This window comes from Bison bison, unplaced genomic scaffold, assembly GCF_000754665.1.
Source record: "Bison bison bison isolate TAMUID 2011002044 unplaced genomic scaffold, Bison_UMD1.0 scf7180017864474, whole genome shotgun sequence".
NCBI classification, from domain to species: Eukaryota; Metazoa; Chordata; class Mammalia; order Artiodactyla; family Bovidae; genus Bison; species Bison bison.
The window spans coordinates 6,155,069-6,166,379 of NW_011495035.1; positions in this window are offsets into that span (position 1 = coordinate 6,155,069).

The window sequence follows — 11,311 nt, forward strand, 5'->3', positions numbered from 1 at the left end:
CAGCCATTTTGAAGTATTCAGAATCAAGCAGCACGAGGTCATTAGTGGTCCTTGTGTCTGCTCTTGACCAATGAGGGATGGAAGACTCCATTCTCGTTTGTCCTGTAGGTGAAGAATCCTGATGTGCATTTTGCATCCCTCCTCTGGGGTCCCCAGTGCGAATGCACCCTGGTTGTCCACAGTAGCTCCAGTCCCCATTCTCTGTTGGCCTTCACACTTCCCCAGCATCAACTCTTTCCATCTCCCACTCCTGTTCTTTAGGGTCACTTCCCCACACAAGTACCCTTTCCCAACCCTGTCTTTGGTTCTGCTTTGAAAGATATGGTGGTGGAACTTAGGTTAACACAAAGCCACAGCTTTGATGAATAATTTTCATCTTCTCCTAAATACTTTAAATATGAGAACTTTGCTTTGATAAATTTAGTAGATAATTTATAGTTAGTAAGTCTGGAGGATGGCTAGAATCCTCATGGTGAAATAACCTGCTGTGGCAATTGTCTAAATAGCAATCAATCTGCCTTGTGTGTGTATGTGTGTGTGTGAATGTTGTCTTTATGCAAAGTAAACAGTAAAACTAGTATTAAATTTGTGTAAAAGAATATTTTTTTCATTGAACTAATTGTTATTGAAAACTCACTATCTGATGCGCACTGTGCTAAGCACAAGAGTTAAAGATATAAAAGGTATTGCCCCAGCCTTCAATAATTTTGTAATTTACTGAGAAAGACAAGAGAATAAACCAGGGACTCTACCACAGTTTTATAGGTCTTGTTGTTATGGTAGGGGTGCTATGGATTCACAAAGAAAATGCACTTGTGAGCAACAGAGAGGGCTTGTAAAAGAAAGGGTTATTTTGGTAGAGTTATGAAAGACAATGATAACACTGAGAGCAAGTAGTTATTCAGTCTAAGCTAAGTATTGGTTGGTACTAGTGGTTTACATTACTTGATTTACCATACACAGAAGAACTGTACAAAAAAGAGCTTCATGACCCAGATAATCACAATGGTGTGATCACTCACCTAGGGCCAGACATCCTGGAATGTGAAGTCAAGTGGGCCTTAGAAAGCATCACTACGAACAAAGCTAGTGGAGGTGATGGAATTCCAGTTGAGCTATTCCAAATCCTGAAAGATGATGCTGTGAAAGTGCTGCACTCAATATGCCAACAAATTTGGAAAACTCAGCAGTGGCCACAGGACTGGAAAAGGTCAGTTTTCATTCCAATCCCAAAGAAAGGCAATGCCAAAGAATGCTCAAACTACCACACAATTGCACTCATCTCACAGGCTAGTAAAGTAATGCTTAAAATTCTCCAAGCCAGGCTTCAGCAATATGTGAACCGTGAACTTCCAGATGTTCAAGCTGGTTTTAGAAAAGGCAGAGGAACCAGACATCAAATTGCCAACATCCGCTGGATCATGGAAAAAGCAAGAGAGTTCCAGAAAAACATCTATTTCTGCTTTATTGACTATGCCAAAGCCTTTGACTGTGTGGACCAAAATAAACTGTGGAAAATTCATTACTTTGCCAACAAAGGTCCAACTAGTCAAGGCTATGGTTTTTCCAGTGGTCATGTATGGATGTGAGAGTTGGACTGTGAAGAAAGCTGAGAACTGAAGAATTGATGCTTTTGAACTGTGGTGTTGGAGAAGACTCTTGAAAGTCACTTGGACTGCAAGGAGATACAACCAGTCCATTCTGAAGGAGATCAGTCCTGGGTGTTCATTGGAGGGACTGATGCTGAAGCTGAAACTCCAATACTTTGGCCACCTCATGCAAAGAATTGACTCATTGAAAAATACCCTGATGCTGGGAGGGATTGGGGACAGGAGGAGAAGGGGACGACAGAGGATGAGATGGCTGGATGGCATCACTGACTCAATGGACATGAGTTTGAGTGAACTCCGGGAGTTGGTGATGGACAGGAAGGCCTGGTGTGCTGTGATTCATGGGGTCGGACATGACTGAGCGACTGAACTGAACTGAACTGAACAATCTTATATAATGAAATATGCTAACGTTCCCAGTTAGCAGATGTAGAAAGTGAGACTTTAAAAAGTTCAAAGACTTCTGTGAACATTAGCAAGAAGAAAAAGAAGAATGGAGTAACAGAGTTTTTAAGAGATTGTCTAAAGACACAAAACTTTGAGAAAACCTGCCACTTAGGAACTGACCCAGACTCTTCTTATGTTCAAAATACAGGAGGATACTAGAAGATAAGGGTAGAGAAGTCAAGGGCCAAGTCATAAAGGGTCATGTCTATGGTACTAAGTAGCCTGAAAGCTGTTAAAAGGACATGGAAGCCCTCTGAAAGATAGGAAGCAGGGAACTGACCTGCTCAGATCTGTGTTTTAAGGAGGAGAAAATCACCCTGGACTTAATTATAAAGGTACAAGACTTGATTCCATGAGACACAGTTATTATTTTTTTATAATATAGTCTGTTAGTCTATAGTCTGTTAGTCGGCATGCTAGTCTGTTTTCTCTCATCCACTTCTATACGCTTTGTGATGCTATGGATGGGACACTAAATTTTATTCTTTTACAGCTAATGCTCTATTGGTTTGCCAGTGGAGAAAGGGAGACTGAAGGCAGGGGACGGTTGAAAGTGGCCTGTTACTTCTGCCTTGTTCCTTTTCATTCTGTTATACAAGCAGTGAACCCTTGCTCTGGCAGAAGCAGCTGCTCACAGTCTGTAGTTTTCGTCACTGCTCTCAGAAGCAAGCTTGTTCTGATGAAAACTGAAATTAAGTCAGACTTAGTGAGGAAAACTTAACAGTGGCCATAGGACTGGAAAAGGTCAGTTTTAATTCCAATCCCAAAGAAAGGCAGTGCCAAACAATGCTCAAACTATAGCACAATTGCACTCATCTCACACGCTAGCAAAGTAATGCTCAAAATTCTCCTAGCCAGGCTTCAACAGTACTGGAACCATGAAATTCCAGATGTTCAAGCTAGATTTAGAAAAGGCAGAGGAACCAGAGATCAAATGACAAACATCTGTTGGATCATGGAAAGACCAAGAGAGTTCCAGAAAAAACATCTACTTATGCTTTATTGACTATGCCAAAGCTTTTGACTATGTGGATCACAACAAACTGTGGAAAATTCTTCAAGAGATGGAAAAACCAGACCACCTGACGTACCTCTTGAGAAACCTGTATGCGGGTCAGGAAGCAACAGTTAGAACTGGACATGGAACAACAGACTGGTTCCAAATCAGGAAAGGAGTATGTCAAGGCTGTATATTGTCACCCTGCTTATGTAACTTATATTCAGAGTACATCATGAGAAATGCTGGACTGTATGAATCAGAAGCTGGAATCAAGATTGCTGGGAGAAGTATCAATAACCTCAGATATGCAGATGACACCACCCTTATGGCAGAAAGTGAAGAAGAACTCAAAAGCCTCTTGATGAAAGTGAAAGAAGAGAGTGAAAAAGTTGGCTTAAAACTCAACATTCAGAAAACTAAGATCATGGCATCTGGTCCCATCACTTCATGGCAAATAGATGGGGAAACAGTGGAAACAATGTCAGACTTTATTTTTCTGGGCTCCAAAATCACTGAAGGTGGTATCTGCAGCCATGAAATTAAAAGATGCTTGCTCCTTGGGAAAAAAAGCTATGAACAACCTAGACAGCAGAGACATTACTTTGCCAACAAAGGTCTGTCTAGTTAAAGCTTTGGTGTTTCTAGTAGTCACGTATGGATGTGAGAGTTGGACTAAAAAGAAAGCTGAGCACTGAATGATTGCTGCTTTTGAACTTTGAAGTTGGAGAAGACTCTTGAAAGTCCCTTGGACAGCAAGGAAATCCAACCAGTCCATCCTAAAGGAAATCAGTCCTGAATATTCATTGGAAGGACTGATGCTAAAGCTGAAACTCCAATGCTTGGACCACCTGATGCAAAGAACAAACTCATTTGAAAAGACCCTGATGCTGGGAATGATTGAAGATGGGAGGAGAAGGGGATGACAGAGGATGAGATGGTTGGATGGCATCACCAACTCAATGGACATGAGTTTGAGTAAGCTCTAGGAGTTGGTGATGGACAGGGAAGCCCGGCATACTGCAGTCCATGGGGTTGCAAAGAGCTGGACAAGACTGAGTGATTGAACTGAACTGAACTAGTGAGGCTGCTCCATGTCAGTTTTTTATGGAGAAATTAAATAAATATCTTTCCCATATAGAATAGTAAGAAAGCAGCTTATATTTGTAGAAATCTGATAGACAGTGATGCAAACTGAAGGAAGTTTTTGATGTTTCAGTGATTAGCCATGTATGTAAGACACTTAACATGTTCATTCACTCATGGATTTATTTCATTCTTTAAAACTATGACAACTTGGAATGTATATATGAATATCCATTATGTGGATACAGCCATTAATAGACAAAAATAATTCCTTCTTTTGTTCAGCTACTCTTTTAGTGTGGGGAGAGAGACAGTAAAACCAGTGAGCAGATTTATAAATAAGATATTCTCATATGGAGAGTAATGTTATGAAAATAATGAAAAAGAGCAGTAAGGTAAAATGTTATTAGTTGGGAAGGTGTTTGGCTGCAGGTTACCAAAAAAGACATCTGATGATGTTTATAGTTTACTTTACAAGAAGGTAAAAGGTAATTGATCCCAGGAATGGGCTGGTTGCTCAGTAATATCATAAAATTCAGGCCATGCTAACTTCCAGCTTCCTCAGTATTTTTGTGCATTGACTCATGATTCTCATGCTTGTCCACTTATGATTACAAGATTCCTATGCCTACAAGCAACACCTTCTCATGTCGGGGAGTGAAGCAGAGAGTAAAAAGCAGGGGCAAAAATCTAGGTGCTGATTCGTGTTGTTGTACAGCAGAAACTAACACAATATTATAATGCAATAATATAATAATTAAAAACATTTTAAAGTGCCCAAAATTATAAGTGAATACTTGTTTAATATGTCTTTCTAAGAATAACACCGAATGCATTAAGAAAAAGACTGATACATTTTACTTTGTGATGGTGGTGGTTTAGTTGCTAAGTCGTGTCTGACTCTTTGCAACCCCAATTTTGTGCATTGAAAGCATCCATCCTTTGTTAGATACACATATTAAATACTTTCTCATGATCTAAAAACAAAATCTATGTGAGAGTCGATTGTGGGTGGTAAAACCAACAGGATTAGTTAAAGGTACAAGCTATCTGTGAGTTTGTGTTTGTGAATGTATGTGTGTGTGTTTCATTATAAAGTTAATGTGCATACAGAGGTATACTCAAAATTCCCTTTCTGAAATTTGCACACGTTTTCATGATTTTTATTAAACAGAATATTAGCTTGATATTCTTTGTTTTCTTAAAACACACACACACACACACAACATCAAAAACAATGTGATAAACCATGCAAGTGTTGTTGAATCGTAGGAGATAAGAGGCATTGATAGCCTTCCCTGGATTTGATGCCTGAGCTACTAATGGTGACATTTAGTTTTGTAAACGTCCTGAAGAAATTGGCAAAAGCCCAAGTCTGAAAATTCACTTCCATATGGGAGCAACCCACTGGGGGAGGCTTGGCTATCCCAGAAAATGACCTTCTGGTCTTGATTATCTGGATAACCTTGAGTTTGTAGATTAATAGTTTTTCAGCGTACTGTCTTTCTGGAAATGGGTATAATTAAACTTGTCACTCAAGGGTACTGTATGATTTAATCACTTAATATTAAGTAAAGCTCTCTGAGATCCTTAAGCAAAGATCCTATGCCGATGCAGAATATCATTATGAAGACACAATTCTAACTTCTTGCTGAGCTCTGAGAAATTACACAGCAGAGACTCTTTCCAGTACCCACAGAAAGCTATCCTGTAAATGTTAGTATTTATAAAGCATTTCAACATATATTAAATTCATTTTAAAGGCATATGATTATGGTATAAATTAAGACATTATCAAAAATGCCATTTAACACTTATTTCTGACAACGATAATATTAAAACTTTTTAGCCATATAATTCATTTATGAATAGTTTTACACATACCCTTTATTTAATAGATTCATTCTGCAATAGTATTTAGAAATTTTGGAACATGTAAAATTCCTACTTCTTTGCGTGAATTTATTTCCACATGCCTCTAAATATATTTTTTATTTCTAAATATTCCCCTCTACATGTAGGATTTAAGGCCACAGATCTATAAAATTCAAAATGCTTTACACACTTAAAAGTAAATGCTATAATCTAATTAAATAAAGTGTTAGAATAGCCTAGAAAACATTTATTTCTTGAAGAACTTAAATCTTACCAGCGACAGAAAAACCTTACCTAAGATCAAAGATTTTGTGGGGAAGGAAAGAAAACAGTGGAGAATGATAATGATTCCATTCCCTGCCCTGGACCACATTGCTCCCCTGTTTGTTAATAGCCTTCATAATGATTTCTGTAGGCTTTGAGAGCTTAATAAACAAGAGTACACACATATTTTATGCCTATGATGAATAACTACCTTTATGTACACAGATGATTACAAATGTATCATTTCTAACCTTTATTTCTAGAGAAAAAATATTACTTTTTCCCCTAGCAATTTGAAGAGCTGCATTGTATAGTATTGTAGAGTGAATTACAATAAAAAGTTGAAGTACAAAAACATATCTCTTCCTAATGCTTCCATGAACCATGCTGTTTCTTGGTGAGTGTATGACATTTATATAACAGTACACAGATATTCTACAAGGCTAGACACTGGGGAAAAATATACCCAGTAGATATTGCACATATATTCTCTACTCTGTTGGCAAAGAAAAGTGAAATATTAATAGTATATCTTGCTGTAGTTATACAAAAACCATCTATTTGCGAAAGAACTGTTCAACATAATGGTCACTGTGTGTTTATATCCGCCCTGACACTTTTGGCTGATTTACATATATTGGAGACTTTGATAAATGGAGTGGGCATTAGTTATTATTATTCATTTAAATTTTGCTAGGCAGACATCTATAGTCATTTCATGCACCGAGCACTTAATCTAGGTATTGTGGAATTCAGGAAGCAGTGCACCTATACTCATACATACATGAGAGAAAGATAGCAGGCATTTCAACATGCTGAAAAGAAAACAAAAAATGCACAGTCCCATCTGTGCTTGTGTATTTCTAAAGCAAAAATGCCTCTCCAGGAAAAGAAAAAAGAAAAGAGATGATCTAAGTCTCATCACATGACCAAAGTTACGTTGACCCCAGAATGTATTTTGAAAAGAAATTATATTCTTGTCAATTTGAGGCTGTTGTTATTCTTGATATCAAACCTTGCAATTTTTGTCTTTCACTGCTAGCTTGCGTTTGGCACATAGACATAGTTTATTTCCTCCACACTTTGTTGAATAGCAATTCAACAAATTTTAATTGGTTGCCAACAAGTTTCACACAAAAAATTAAGTTCCATCTCTTCTTAGGCAGTCTGAAGCCTGTGTTTGCAACAGTAGCTGCTGGTGTTGAGTAGCAGCTGCCACAGGTAGATATTAAAACAGGTAACCATGCCCTATGCAACTCCCACCATGTTCTCCCTGACCTGGTTCACTCCATATTCTCTGCCTGAGTCTTAGACATATCTGTGTTTGGACTTGTAGCTTATTGAAAGCTGCATGTTGAAGATTATGTATTTCAGTCTTTACTCAGCCCTTTTGATATTCTCACAATAATCACCATTTATTGAACATTATCTATGTCAGAGTTCAGCAAACCCTTCCTATATCTAAAAAGGAAGAGCTGTGGCAAAGCAACCATAAATTGTTTATAAATGATTGGTGCAGCCTGTTCCAACAGAACAGTATCTGTGACACTGAAGTCTGCATTTCACATAGTTTTCATGTTATCAAAACTTGTTCTTTTGCTTTCCTTCTAACATTAAAAAATAAAAATAAAAAATGTTCTTAAATTTTGGCCATACAAAGCATGTGGTAGCCTGGGTTTGCCCTGTGGGTCTTAGTTTGCCCATTCTGATCTATGAGTATTTTAAGCTCCATTCCTGGCAGTTTTAAGAACTATTACTGTTTAATTTCACAGTCAGAAAGGTATAGTTATCTAATGCTGGGAATTTAGTCAATGTTGAGCCCAGATAATTGAGATGGAGAGACAGGGAGGGAGGAATATATGATCGAGTGAGGGAGAAAGAGGAAAAGAGTGGTGAGGGGCTAAGTCTTCAATAATTCTGGACCTTATCAGCTGAACACAGTAGATATTTCTAAGGATAAACTATGCAATCAATTAAATTTTAAAATATTGGTTAAAAGATGAGTATGAGCTGAAAATCCTTACCAAAACTGCCTGACTTTTCATTCTTTTTCATCCTTCGCCTCCGAGGCGAAGTTCCAATATGTCTAGTTGTTTCACAGAAGCACAGAAAGAAAGGACTCTTTTAAATTAAGGATTTATTTATATTCCCTCTTGGCAACCTCAGCCGTATTAGAATGCTTGCTAAAGAGCTAGTGCCAGCACGTTGCCTAGTTTAAATTCCCTGGGGGAACGACGCCTTCTTATTCTTATTTCAGCCCCGCTGTAATGTGTGTGCATTGTTTACACATGAAGGATTAAACCCTTCCACCTTTGTGGTGTTAGTCATCTGACATAACCTCTGAGAATCCTTCAATACTTAAATCTTTCAATACAAGTCACTTACAAATCTATTTCATATGATGCTCAGGAAAAAGCATTAAATCAAGCCAGTGCTCTTCACTGTGGATATAGCAAGACAGCATTTTGCCCTTTAAAAAGAGTCCATCAGCAATATCATAACCAGTAAAATGATTATTTTGTACATTCCTCTGTCCACATTATTGCAGGGAAAGGATGATAAATAATGAGCCCAAGTATCTCACTTATTACTCCGGAACCAATACTGTTTGGCAGAAATCATAATTCTTTTTGAAGTTTGCTCTTTTATCATCCATCGAGCCGTCTGGCCTGGTTTAATTCTTACAGAGAATCAGAAGAAATGAGTAGTCCACTTTAGCCATTCTCTCTCAGCTGTGTTATTTTAATAGCTACAGAGGGAAAGGATTTCCCTTTTCTTCTCTAAGCACAGAATACCTCCGCTTCTCATGAAAGAGGAGAGCCTGTGCTAATTGCAAAATTGTCCCAATCAGTCAGGCTATGAAAAGAATCAATGATTCTGCCACATAAGATTGCATTTATCTTTTAAAATTTTTCTTAAATGGTTCATAAGGAATAATCAGATAGCATCTGAGAGTAACTCCATCTGTGGATCATTCCCAACTCAAAGAGTAAATAAAAAGGTTAGCTTCAATAAGATACTTAAAACTTATTTTCACTAAAGTGTCTCATTTACATTGAATTGGGTTTGAATGATAGAAGGTGAGAGTCCATGTAAAAAGAATGAACATTTGGGTAGAATTTGTAGATTATTTCATAGTTACCTCTTTTGTTAGACATGCTGTTTGTCCAGGGTTGTATAATTAGATTGCTTTTCCCTTCAGCTGGTAACACTCAGAAAAGGAAAAGATTGCTTTAAACTTACTCCTAAGATTTTTACCTCCCATGGTGATGGTTTAGTCACTAAGTTGTGTCCGACTCTTGTGACCCCATGGACTGTAGCCCACTAGGCTTCTCTGTCCATGGGATTTCCCAGGCAAGAATACTGGAGGGGGTTGCCACTTCCTTCTCCCAGGGATCTTCCTGACCCAGGGATCAAACCAGCATCTCCTGCATTTACAGGCAGGCTCTATACGGACTGAGCTACCAGGGAAGCCCCTTAGAGCTTTATTTTGGAAGCAGAAAAATCAGTCACTAGAAGGCAAAGGATACTTGTAGTATTTTCCCTGACATATGTGCCTACACCTGAACAATAGATTGGACAAAAGGAATAAGAAATGGTGAACAATTAGTTAGATCATAAATGTGTAACAACATAAAGTTGAAGACAAGCTATGTGAGGAAACATAATGAGATAGAGTGGGGGAGTTTCAGGAAGGAACTGACAGGAAAAATAAAGCTAAGAATGTGTAACAATAACAGATGAAGTTGAGTGTCTATGACGGGATCCCATTTTTATATGTATACTATAAAAACGTATTTTTATATTTTTATATATATATATTACACCATACTATATTACAAATTTAATGACTAAACTATATAATTACATTATCTTATATGTTTTAATTCTGGGCTGGATGATTCACAAGCTGGAAAGAAGATTGCTGGGAGAAATATCAACAAGCTCAAATATGCAGATGATACCACCTTAATTGTAGAAAGTGACGAGGAACTAAAGAGTTTTTGGATGAGGATAAAGAGGAGGATGAAAAAGCTGGCTTAAATTTCAACATTCAAAAAACTAAGATCATGGCCTCTGGTCCTGTCACTTCATGGAAAACAGAAGGGGAAAGATTGGAAGCAGTGACAAATTTTACTTTCTTGGGCTCTAAAATCACTGTGGATGGTGACTGCAGCCACTAAATTAAAAGATGCTTGCTCCTTAGAAGAAAAGCTGTGACAAAGCTAGATAGTGTATTAAAAAGCAGAGACATCACTTTGCCTACAAAGGTCCATCTAGTCAAAGCTGTGGTTTTTCCAGTAGTCATGTACGGATGTGAGAGTTGGACTGTGAAGAAGGCTGAGCGCTGAAGAATTGATGCTTTTGAACTATGTATTGGAGAAGACTTCTGAGACTCCCTTGGACAGCAAGAAGATCAAACCAGTCAATCCTAAAGGAAATCAACCCTGAATATACATTGGAAGGGCTGATGCTGAAGCTAAAGATCCAATACTTTGGCCACCTGATACAAAGAGCCGACTCATTGGAAAAGACCCGACCCTGATGCTGTGAAAGGCTGAAGGAAGTAGGAGAAGGGGGCGACAGAGAATGAGATGGTTGAATCGTATCACTGACTCAATGGACATGAGTTTGAGCAAACTCAGGGAGATAAAGGACAGGGAAGCCTGGCATACTGCTGTTCATGAGATCGCTAAGAGTCGGACATGACTTAACGAATAACATCAGCAATATATTATAATTATATATATTTTATACAGTATAATTTATTACAAATTATTTAATTTTATTTTTATTTGACATATTATATACAAATATACTGATATAGATTTAATTATATATATATATAAATATTTGTATTTACATTTGAATGTTTTGTACATATACTACAGTTAGAGTTTTTACAAGCAGTATGTTACAGTTGTTTGTTCTGGAGGAATAGGGGTGAGGGTGTGTATCTGTGTGAGTGTGGAGGGGCTGAACTTTGGGGAACAAGTGGAGATAGGGTATAGTGGGGAGGGTTGGAAGCATT